This window comes from Scyliorhinus torazame, chromosome 5 (assembly GCF_047496885.1).
Source record: "Scyliorhinus torazame isolate Kashiwa2021f chromosome 5, sScyTor2.1, whole genome shotgun sequence".
NCBI classification, from domain to species: Eukaryota; Metazoa; Chordata; class Chondrichthyes; order Carcharhiniformes; family Scyliorhinidae; genus Scyliorhinus; species Scyliorhinus torazame.
Window position 1 is genome coordinate 293,249,315 of NC_092711.1, and position 9,910 is coordinate 293,259,224.

The following is a 9,910-nucleotide window of genomic DNA, read 5'->3' on the forward strand; positions in this document are numbered from 1 at the left end:
TCCATTTAGTTAATTTGCCTTTCTATTTCTTTGGCCAAAATGGATAACCTCACACTTATCCACATTGGGCCCAAAATCTCCTAGACGATCTATATTCGTCTGTAAAATCTTTATTTCTTCTTCACTGCCTGCTTTTCAACCTATTTTAATATCATCCACAAATTCTGATGTGTTACACTCTGTCCCAGTTAGCAGATCCGTTACGTAGATTGTAAACAGTTGAGACCTGAGGACTGACCCCTGTGGCATCCCGCTGGTTACACCAGCCAGGATCTGCTGTGCTCAGTGCCAGAATCCAGAAGCAGAGGAGTCCAGGTAAATAGGGGATGAAAACAAGGTCTACAGAGAAACCTGGAGTGATCGTGGATTGTCCTTGGGGACAAGACTTGGAGCAAAATGCATTATCCTGAGGATCATGTCCAGGAAAACTAGGAATATTCAGTGACAATGAAGGCCAATATCATTTTAAAATACAATCAAAAAAAAGGAAATGGTCAGGGCTGCTTTTCTTTACCCCTATAGTATTTGGAAAAGTTTAAAAATTAGGAGTAAATTAGAACTTCATTTTTGGTTCCGGTTGCGGCTATGCCTGGGTAGGTCGCACGTTCGGCAGCTCCCACCGTGGACGGACCTTTGGGCCCTTTTAAGGAGCCCCAGGGGCACTTGGACGACGATTCCCGGTGTGGGAAGACAGCAGTGAGGTTCCCCCAGCACTATGGAGTGGACCAGGAGCGGAGCGGTCAAAAAAGTGGCATTAGAGAAGAGAGGAGAACGGGCGCAAAAAAGCAAGATGGCGGTGGGCGGAGACCTGGCAGCGTGGGCTCAGTGGTCGCGGGAGCAGCAGGAGTTTTTGAGAAGCCGCTTTGCGAAATTGAAGGCAGAGATGTTGGCCCCTATGAAGGTGTCGATTGAAAGGCTGGTGGAGACCCAGAGGATGCAGGGTACAGCGTTTAAGGAGGTGCAGCAGAAGGCCTCTGGTAACGAGGACGAGCTCCTGGGCCTGGCGGTGAAAGTGGAGGCGCTGCATAAACAATGGCAGGAGAAATTCTAGGATCTGGAGAACAGGTCGAGGAGGAAGAATCTGCGGATTTTGGGTCTCCCTGAAGGTGTGGCGGGGTCAGATGCTGAGACGTATGTGGCTACGATGCTGGGTACGCTGATGGGCGTGGGAGCCTTCCCGAGTCCCCTGGAGCTGGATGGGGCGCACAGAGTCCAGGCGAGGAGGCTGAGAGCGAATGAGCCGCCGAGGGCTGTGATGAGGTTTCACCGACAGGGAGTATGTCTTGAGATGGGCGAAGAAGGAGCGGAGCAGCAGGTGGGAGAATGCTGAAATCCGCATTTACCAGGACTGGAGTGCAGAGCTGGCCAAGAAGAGGGCAGGATTCAACCAGGCCAAGGCGGTTCTCCACGGAAAGGGGGTAAAGTATGGGCTGTTGCAGCCAGCGCGGCTGTGGGTCATGTATCAGGAGCGACACCATGACTTTGATACGCCGGACGAGGCGTGGACCTTTATCAAAAATGAGAAGCTGGACTCAAATTAGTGGCTTGTAGCATGTTATGGGGGGAGTTGGAGGGGGCGATATTTGTGTTTTCTCTGTATGTGTGCTGGTTTGGGAGGGGTTGTTCCCCGCTTTCGTTGGGGGGGGAGTGTGGGCCTGGGCCTTTGGGGAATGGGGTGAGGTGGCAGGAGAAAGGAGCTGCGCCATAGGTGGCGGGGTCGGCCCAGGCAGGGAGCGCGGGCTTTTTCCTGCGGAAAGGGGGGGCGGGGCCTGACGCGGGGGGTGGCACTGGATTGGAGTACACATTGGTTTGTAGGGGGAGGGTGGGGGGCTTTGAGGTGGAATCCAACAGGAGGATCGGTGGCAGAGGCAGGAGCGGCCGGGGTGAGCAGGAGTCAGCTGACTTATGGGAGTGCAATGGGGGGTGGGGGGGCAGGAGGGGTTAGGCAATTGCTTGGCCGGGGAAGGTTGGGGGGGGGGCGGGGCGGGGGGGGGAACTGGGTTGCTGCTGTACTGACTGAGGGGGAGCTGGAGGTAAGAGGGAGAGTCAGGGTGGGGAGCCTCCGCCTGGGGGCTGGAGAGTGCGGGAGGCGTGGGCACGTGGCTGGCCTAAAAGAGATGGCTAGTCGGGGGGGGGGGGGGGTTAGTCCCCCATCACCCAATCTGGCTGATCATGTGGAACGTGAGAGGCTTGAATGGGCCGGTCAAGAGAGCTCGGGTGTTTGCGCACTTAAAGGGACTAAAGGCAGACGTAGCCATGTTACAGGAGACGCACCTGAAAGTTGCGGATCAGACCAGGCTGAGGAAGGGATGGGTGGGGCAGGTCTTTCATTCTGGGGTGGACGCAAGGAACAGGGGGGTCGCAATCTTGGTGAGCAAACGGGTGACTTTTGAGGCGGCGGGTATTATGGCGGATAAGGGGGGTTGATATGTGATGGTGAGTGGTAGGCTGTAGGGGGCCCAGGTGATGTTGGTGAATGTATATGCCCCAAATTGGGACGATGCAGGGTTCATTTAGCAGATGTTAAGCCGTATCCCGTATCTGGAGGCACGGAATCTGATAATGGGGGGGGGGGACTTTAACACGGTACTGGACCCGGCACTGGATCGGTCTAGGTCGAGGTCGGGCAAGATCCTGAGGGGGTTTATGGATCAGATGGGGGGGGGGGGGGGTTCTGGATATGGATCCATGGAGGTTTGCTAGGCCAAGGGCGAGGGAGTTCTCCTTCTCCCACGTGCACAAGGCCTACTCACGGGTAGACTTTTTCATGGTGAGCAGGGCGCTGATCCCGAGAGTGGAGGGGACGGAGTATTCGGCCATTACGATTTCGGATCACGCCCCGTACTGGGTGGATCTGGAGTTGGGGGAAGAGAGGGGCTAGCGCCCGCGGTGGCGCATGGACGTGGGATATTGGCGGATGAGGAGGTCTGTGGGCGGGTCCGGGGTGCATTCAAAGGTATATGGAGACCAATGACAACGGGGAGGTGTTGGTGAGTGTGGTCTGGGAGGCGCTGAAGGCGGTGGTCAGAGGGGAGCTAATTTCAATCAGGGCTCACAGAGAAAAGAGGGAGAGAACGGAGAGGGAGAGATTGGTGGGGGAGATACTGAGGGTGGATAGGAGATACGCGGAATCCCCCGAGGAGGGGCTGCTGAAGGAGCGCCGGAGCCTCCAAACGGAGTTTGACTTGCTGACTATGGGGAAAGCTGAGGCCCAGTGGAGGAAGGTACAGGGTGCAGCGTATGAGTATGGGGAGAAGGCGAGTCGGATGCTGGCGCATCAGCTGCGAAGGAAGGAGGCGGCTAGGGAAATTGGGGGAATCAGGGACAGGGGGGAACACGGTGCGGAGTCCAGCCAAAATAAATGAGGTCTTTAGGGACTTCTATGGGAACTTGTACAAGTCAGAGCCCCCGGATGGGGGGGGGGGGAGGGGGGGGATGTGGAAGTTCCTGGACCAATTGAGGTTTCTGAGGGTGGAGGAGGGGCAGGTAGATGGTTTGGGGGCCCCGGTCGGGATGGAGGAGCTGGTTAAGGGTTTGGGGAGCATGCAGGCGGGCACGTCCTCGGGACCAGATGGGTTCCCGGTTGAGTTTTACAGGAAATTCTGAGAACTGTTGGGCCCGTTGTTGTTGAGAACCTTTAACGAGGCGAAAGAGAAAGGAATTCTTCCCCCGACGATGTCGCAAGCTCTGATCTCGCTTATCCTCAAGCGGGACAAGGGCCTGCTGCAGTGTGGCTCGTATAGGCCGATTCCGCTCCTCAATGTGGATGCCAAGTTGTTGACGAAGGTCCTGGCCACTAGGAGTAAGGATTCTGTTCCGGGTGTGATACACGAGGACTAGACGGGGTTTGGGAAGGGCAGGCAGCTGAATGCAAATGTGCGGAGGCTCCTGAATGTGATTATGATGCCGTTGGAGGGTGGGGAGGCAGAAGTGGATGCGGAGAAGGCCTTTGACCGGGTGGAGTGGGAGTACCTGTGGGAGGTGCTGGGCAGGTTTGGGGAGTGGTTCATAGGGTGGGTTAAATTGTTGTACCATGCCACGGTGGCGAGTGTATTGACGAACCGGCTGACGTCAGAGTACTTTAGACTGTATCATGGAACGAGGCAGGGGTGCCCCCTGTCCCCCCTGCTGTTTGCCTTGGCGATTGAGCCGCTGGCGATGGCGCTGAGGGAGTCCAGAAACTGGAGGAGTTTGGTCCAGTGGGGGGGGGAGCACTGTGTCTCACTATACACAGATGACCTGCTTCTGTACATCGCGGATCCGATGGAGGGGATGGGGGAGATCATGCAGACCCTTAGGGAGTTTGGGGACTTCTCGGGATACAAGTTCAACGTTGGGAACAGCGAGCTCTTTGTGGTGCATGCGAGGGGCCAGAAAGAGAGGTTGGAGGAGCTGCCGCTTAAGATGGTGGAGAGGAGTTTTCGGTATAGTTGGAGGGTCTTGCATAAGCTCAATCTGGCGTGGTTGGTGGACCAGATGGAGGACTTCAGGAGGTGGGACAAGCTGCCACTCTCCCTGGCGGGCAGGTGCAGTCCGTTAAGATGACGGTCCTCCCTAGGTGATTCTTCATGTTTCAGTGCCTGCCCATTCTCATCCCGAAGGCCTTTTTCAAGCGGGTGAGCAAGAGTATTATGGGATTTGTGTGGGCAAATAAGACTCCGAGGGTAAACTGTTCTTGGAGCACAGTCGCGGCGGGGGGGGGCTGGCGCTGCCGAACCTGTGCAGCTACTACTGGGCAGCAAACATGTCGATGATTTGGCCCACTGAAGGATAGGCAAGGGAATCTATGTGTGGAGCCAGAGGAAATGGGCGAGGTACTAAATGAATACTTTGCATCAGTATTCACCAAAGAGAAGGAATTGGTAGATGTTGAGTCTGGAGAAGGGGGTGTAGATAGCCTGGGTCACATTGTGATCCAAAAAGACGAGGTGTTGGGTGTCTTAAAAAATATTAAGGTAGATAAGTCCCCAGGGCCTGATGGGATCTACCCCAGAATACTGAAGGAAGCTGGAGAGGAAATTGCTGAGGCCTTGACAGAAATCTTTGGATCCTCGCTGTCTTCAGGGGATGTCCCGGAGGACTGGAGAATAGCCAATGTTGTTCCTCTGTTTAAGAAGGGTAGCAAGGATAATCCCGGGAACTACAGGCCGGTGAGCCTTACTTCAGTGGTAGGGAAATTACTGGAGAGAATTCTTCGAGACAGGATCTACTCCCATTTGGAAGCAAATGGACGTATTAGTGAGAGGCAGCACGGTTTTGTGAAGGGGAGGTCGTGTCTCACTAACTTGATAGAGTTTTTCGAGGAGGTCACTAAGATGATTGATGCAGGTAGGGCAGTAGATGTTGTCGATATGGACTTCAGTAAGGCCTTTGACAAGGTCCCTCATGGTAGACTAGTACAAAAGGTGAAGTCACACGGGATCAGGGGTGAGCTGGCAAGGTGGATACAGAACTGGCTAGGCCATAGAAGGCAGAGAGTAGCAATGGAGGGATGCTTTTCTAATTGGAGGGCTGTGACCAGTGGTGTTCCACAGGGATCAGTGCTGGGACCTTTGCTCTTTGTAGTATATATAAATGATTTGGAGGAAAATGTAACGGGTCTGATTAGTAAGTTTGCAGACGACACAAAGGTTGGTGGAATTGCGGATAGCGATGAGGACTGTCGGAGGATACAGCAGGATTTAGATTGTCTGGAGACTTGGGCGGGGAGATGGAGTTTAATCTGGACAAATGTGAGGTAATGCATTTTGGAAGGTCTAATGCAGGTAGGGAATATACAGTGAATGGTAGAAACCTTGAGTATTGAAAGTCAAAGAGATCTAGGAGTACAGGTCCACAGGTCATTGAAAGGGGCAACACAGGTGGAGAAGGTAGTCAAGAAGGCATACGGCATGCTTGCCTTCATTGGCCGGGGCATTGAGTATAAGAATTGGCAAGTCATGTTGCAGCTGTATAGAACCTTAGTTAGGCCACACTTGGTGTATAGTGTTCAATTCTGGTTGCCACACTACCAGAAGGATGCCTGGAGGCTTTAGAGAGGGTGCAGAAGAGATTTACCAGAATGTTGCCTGGTATGGAGGGCATTAGCTATGAGGAGCGGTTGAATAAACTCGGTTTGTTCTCACTGGAACGAAGGAGGTTGAGGGGAGACCTGATAGAGGTATACAAAATTATGAGGGGCATAGACCGAGTGGATAGTCAGAGGCTTTTCCCCAGGGTAGAGGGGTCAATTACTAGGGGGCATAGGTTTAAGGTGAGAGGGGCAAGGTTTAGAGTAGATGTACGAGGCAAGTTTTTTACGCAGAGGGTAGTGGGTGCCTGGAACTCGCTACCGGAGGAGGTGGTGGAAGCAGGGACGATAGTGACATTTAAGGGGCATCTTGACAAATATATGAAAAGGATGGGAATAGAGGGATACGGACCCAGGAAGTGTAGAAGATTGTAGTTTAGTCGGGCAGCATGGTCGGCACGGGCTTGGAGGGCCGAAGGGCCTGTTCCTGTGCTGTACATTTCTTTGTTCTTTGTTCTTGGATTCGTAAACGGGAAATGGAGGGAGAGGGGGCGGTGAGGAAAAGGCTAGAGGCGGCGTCCTGTGTAGGTACTAGCCTGGTGGTGGCAGCGACATTGAGGATTTGGGGGCAGTGGAGACGGCACATGGGAGGGGGGGGGCCTCAGTCTGGTCCCCGATACGGAACAACCATAGGTTTGCTCCGGGCAGCATAGATGGTGGGTTCTAAGCTGGCAACGGGTGGGAATTAGAAGGATGGGGGATTTATTCATCGACAGGACTTTTGCCAGTCTGAGGGTGCTGGAGGAGAAATTTGGGTTACCCCTGGGAAATGCCTTTAGGTGTATGCAGGTTTGGACGTTCGTGAGGAGGCAGGTTGGGGAATTCCCGCTGCTGCCTGCCTGGAGGATACAGGACAGGGTGATTTCGGGTGTGGGTCGGAGAGGGTAAGATATCAGAGATATACCAGGAGGCGGAGGAGGCCTCGGTGGAGGAGCTGGATGAGGGCCTGTGGGCTGACGCCCTGGGCAGGGTCAATTCCTCCTCATCTTGCGCCAGGCTCAGCCTGATCCAGTGGAAAGTGGTACACAGGGCGCAAATGATGGGTGAGGATGAGTAAGTTTTTTGGGGTGGAGGACAGGTGTGTGAGGTGTTCGGGGAGCCCAGCAAACCACGCCCATATGTTCTGGGCATGCCCGGAGTTTTGGAAGGGCTTTGCAAAGGCCATGCCCAAGGTCTTGGATACTCGGGTAAAACCGAGCTGGGGGATAGCGATATTTGGGGTATCGGATGATCCGGGAGTGCAGGAGTCGAAAGAGGCCGGAGTCCTGGCCTTTGCCTCCTTGGTAGCCCAGAGAAGGCTCTTGTTAATGTGGAGGGACGCGAAGCCCCCAAGCGTAGAGGCTTGGGTCAACGACATGGCGGAGTTTATCAGGCTGGAGAAGATAAAGTTTGCCTTGCAGGGGTTCTGCAGGCGGTGGCAACCGTTCCTTGACTTTCTCGCGGAACGTTAGGTGGAGATCAACAGCAGCAGCAACCCGGGGGGGTGGGGGGGTCTGATTTATTTTCCTTTTTTTAAGGGGTGCATGCCCCATTTCGTTCTGAGTTGGGTGTTAGTTTGTTAAACTGTTTATCGTTTAGAGGGTTAAGTTTTGTTTTGTTGGCATGTTGCCCTTTCTTTGTATTATTTTCCTTTTTGGAGTGTTTTGTAAAATTATTGAAAAACTTTGAATAAATACATTTAAAAAAAAAAAAGAACTTTACTATTGTACAAAATTAAAAATATTTGCCTTTTAACACACAAATGGGTAAAAAAAAAAGATGGGTCACGTTTGGGGAGACCTAGATTCAGATTTGTAAAAGAGATGGATCTTGTGTTCCGAATTAGCCTCTCTCTCAGCTTGAACAATTATGGAGCATGACATAAATGTGGAACATGCCTTAAATGTTACAGTTCTTTGCTGGAGGTGCGGTGTTCTATTAAATACAGAGACCTTAACAATCTAGGATTTTCTTTATTGTTTTTGGTTGATGAGGAGAGCTTTAGTGTATTATCTTAATAGAAATGAAAAGGTAGAGAGGTTCCCTCATAGCTCAGCAAGGTTATTGAGTAACTGAGTCATGCAAAGTAGGAGTTCCAGTTTTAATGCCTGGTGTGTTAACTGACATCAAGGCCTCTTTCCTCTTTGGTAACGTTCAGAGCTCCTCAGAGATGCTGTGTTCTGCAACTTGTAGGAAGGGATTGGGTAATAACTGGGTCGGGAGTGGAATCCAATATTAGCTAGAGTTTCTGCTCCTGATTTCTATCCAGTGAACCCGACTGGAAGGGTGTGTGCACGAGTAGGATAGGAACAAAGATCAGCTGGTGCTTTCTCCCCATCTCAATTCAAATGGATGATCAGCAGACTCTGTTTAGGTTCTTGAAGAGATATGGGGGGGTCCTTATCAAACTGTACACCGCTGAGGAGACATTGCTTTTGAGAGGGCAGAAATGGGAAGAATTGGAGGATTAGGAGGGATCGATAGTGGATTGATAGGAAATTCTAAATTGGTCAGTCAATGATCGATAATTGCTCTGGCATAAACTTTTTTCAGTCAGTTGTAATGCTGTCGCTCAAATCTTTTCAAAAGACATGGAAGTACCTGGAAGCTTCTGTGCAGCCTTTTTAAGGATTCAGCCAATGGCCTCTAGTAGCAAACCGGGGAAACAAAGGCGTGAAGATGATGCATTGCTTTTTCACTTCCTTCTTTCACAATGTCACTGTGCACCTCAGCAATATTGCAATTAAACTTTCACAGAATTATGACGACACAACTACCATCTGAATCCAGAGGGCTGTAGGGCTTGGCACCAAGACAAAAGAGTCACAACTTCAGACATGCAAGCCCTCCTTGAGGAAACTAAAGGCAAGAAGCACAGATTACAGGGTGAGAGTGCGATCATCATCCAAGATTGTTACTTCTGCCTAGAAGGGGTTTGGCACTGACCGGGTACCAAGTAAGACAGCAATGTCCTATTTCCCTTTTGGTGAAGTGCAGAGCTCCTCAGAGATGTGTTGTTCAGCCTATTTATTCTTTGGTGAAGGGAATGGGTAATAACTGGGGGCTTGAATCTCACTTTTTCATTGAGCCTGTGCGGTTGCTCCTCTCTCACAATAGAGAAAAGTGATGGTGGGAAAGCCACTTCTAACAAGGTCAGTTCAGAGTGCTTTGGGTTGTACCGGAGGACAAGGCAGGGGTGTCCACTCTCTCTGTTGCTCTTTACCCTGGCGATTGAGCCGTTGGCAATGGTGCTTAGTGGCTCGAGGGAGTGGAGGAGTATTAAACTGGGGGGGGGGGGGGGGTCGAGCACTGAGTTTCAGATTCCAGCATCCGCAGTAATTTGCTTTTATTTTGTCTGTGCGGAGTCTGCAAGTTCTCCGTGTCTGCATGGGTTTCCTCCGGGCGCTCCAGTTTCCTCCCACAAGTCCGAAAGATGTGCTGTTAGGTAATTTGGACATTCGGAATTCTCCATCTGTGTACCCGAACATGTGCCGGAATGTGGCAACTGGGGGCTTTTCACAGTAACTTCATTGCAATGTTAATGTACGCATATTTACGACAAAGATTACAATACAATGAAGGCAGACTTTACAAGGAATGATGGCTGCGATTGTCGTTGGCTGGTCAGGTCCAGACGGTAAAGATGACGGTGTTGCCGATGTTCTTATTTGTATTCCAGAACCTCCCGTTTTTTGTGTACAAGGTTAATGGGGTGATTTTGAGGTTTCTGTGGGCAGGGAAGGCTCTGCAGGTTAGGTGGGGTGTTCTTGGAGAGGGATCGATTGGGTGGGAGGGTAGTGTTGCCGAGCTTGTTAAACTACTCGCAGTTGGTCTCAGCACTCGGTGTGGAACCAGTTTCGA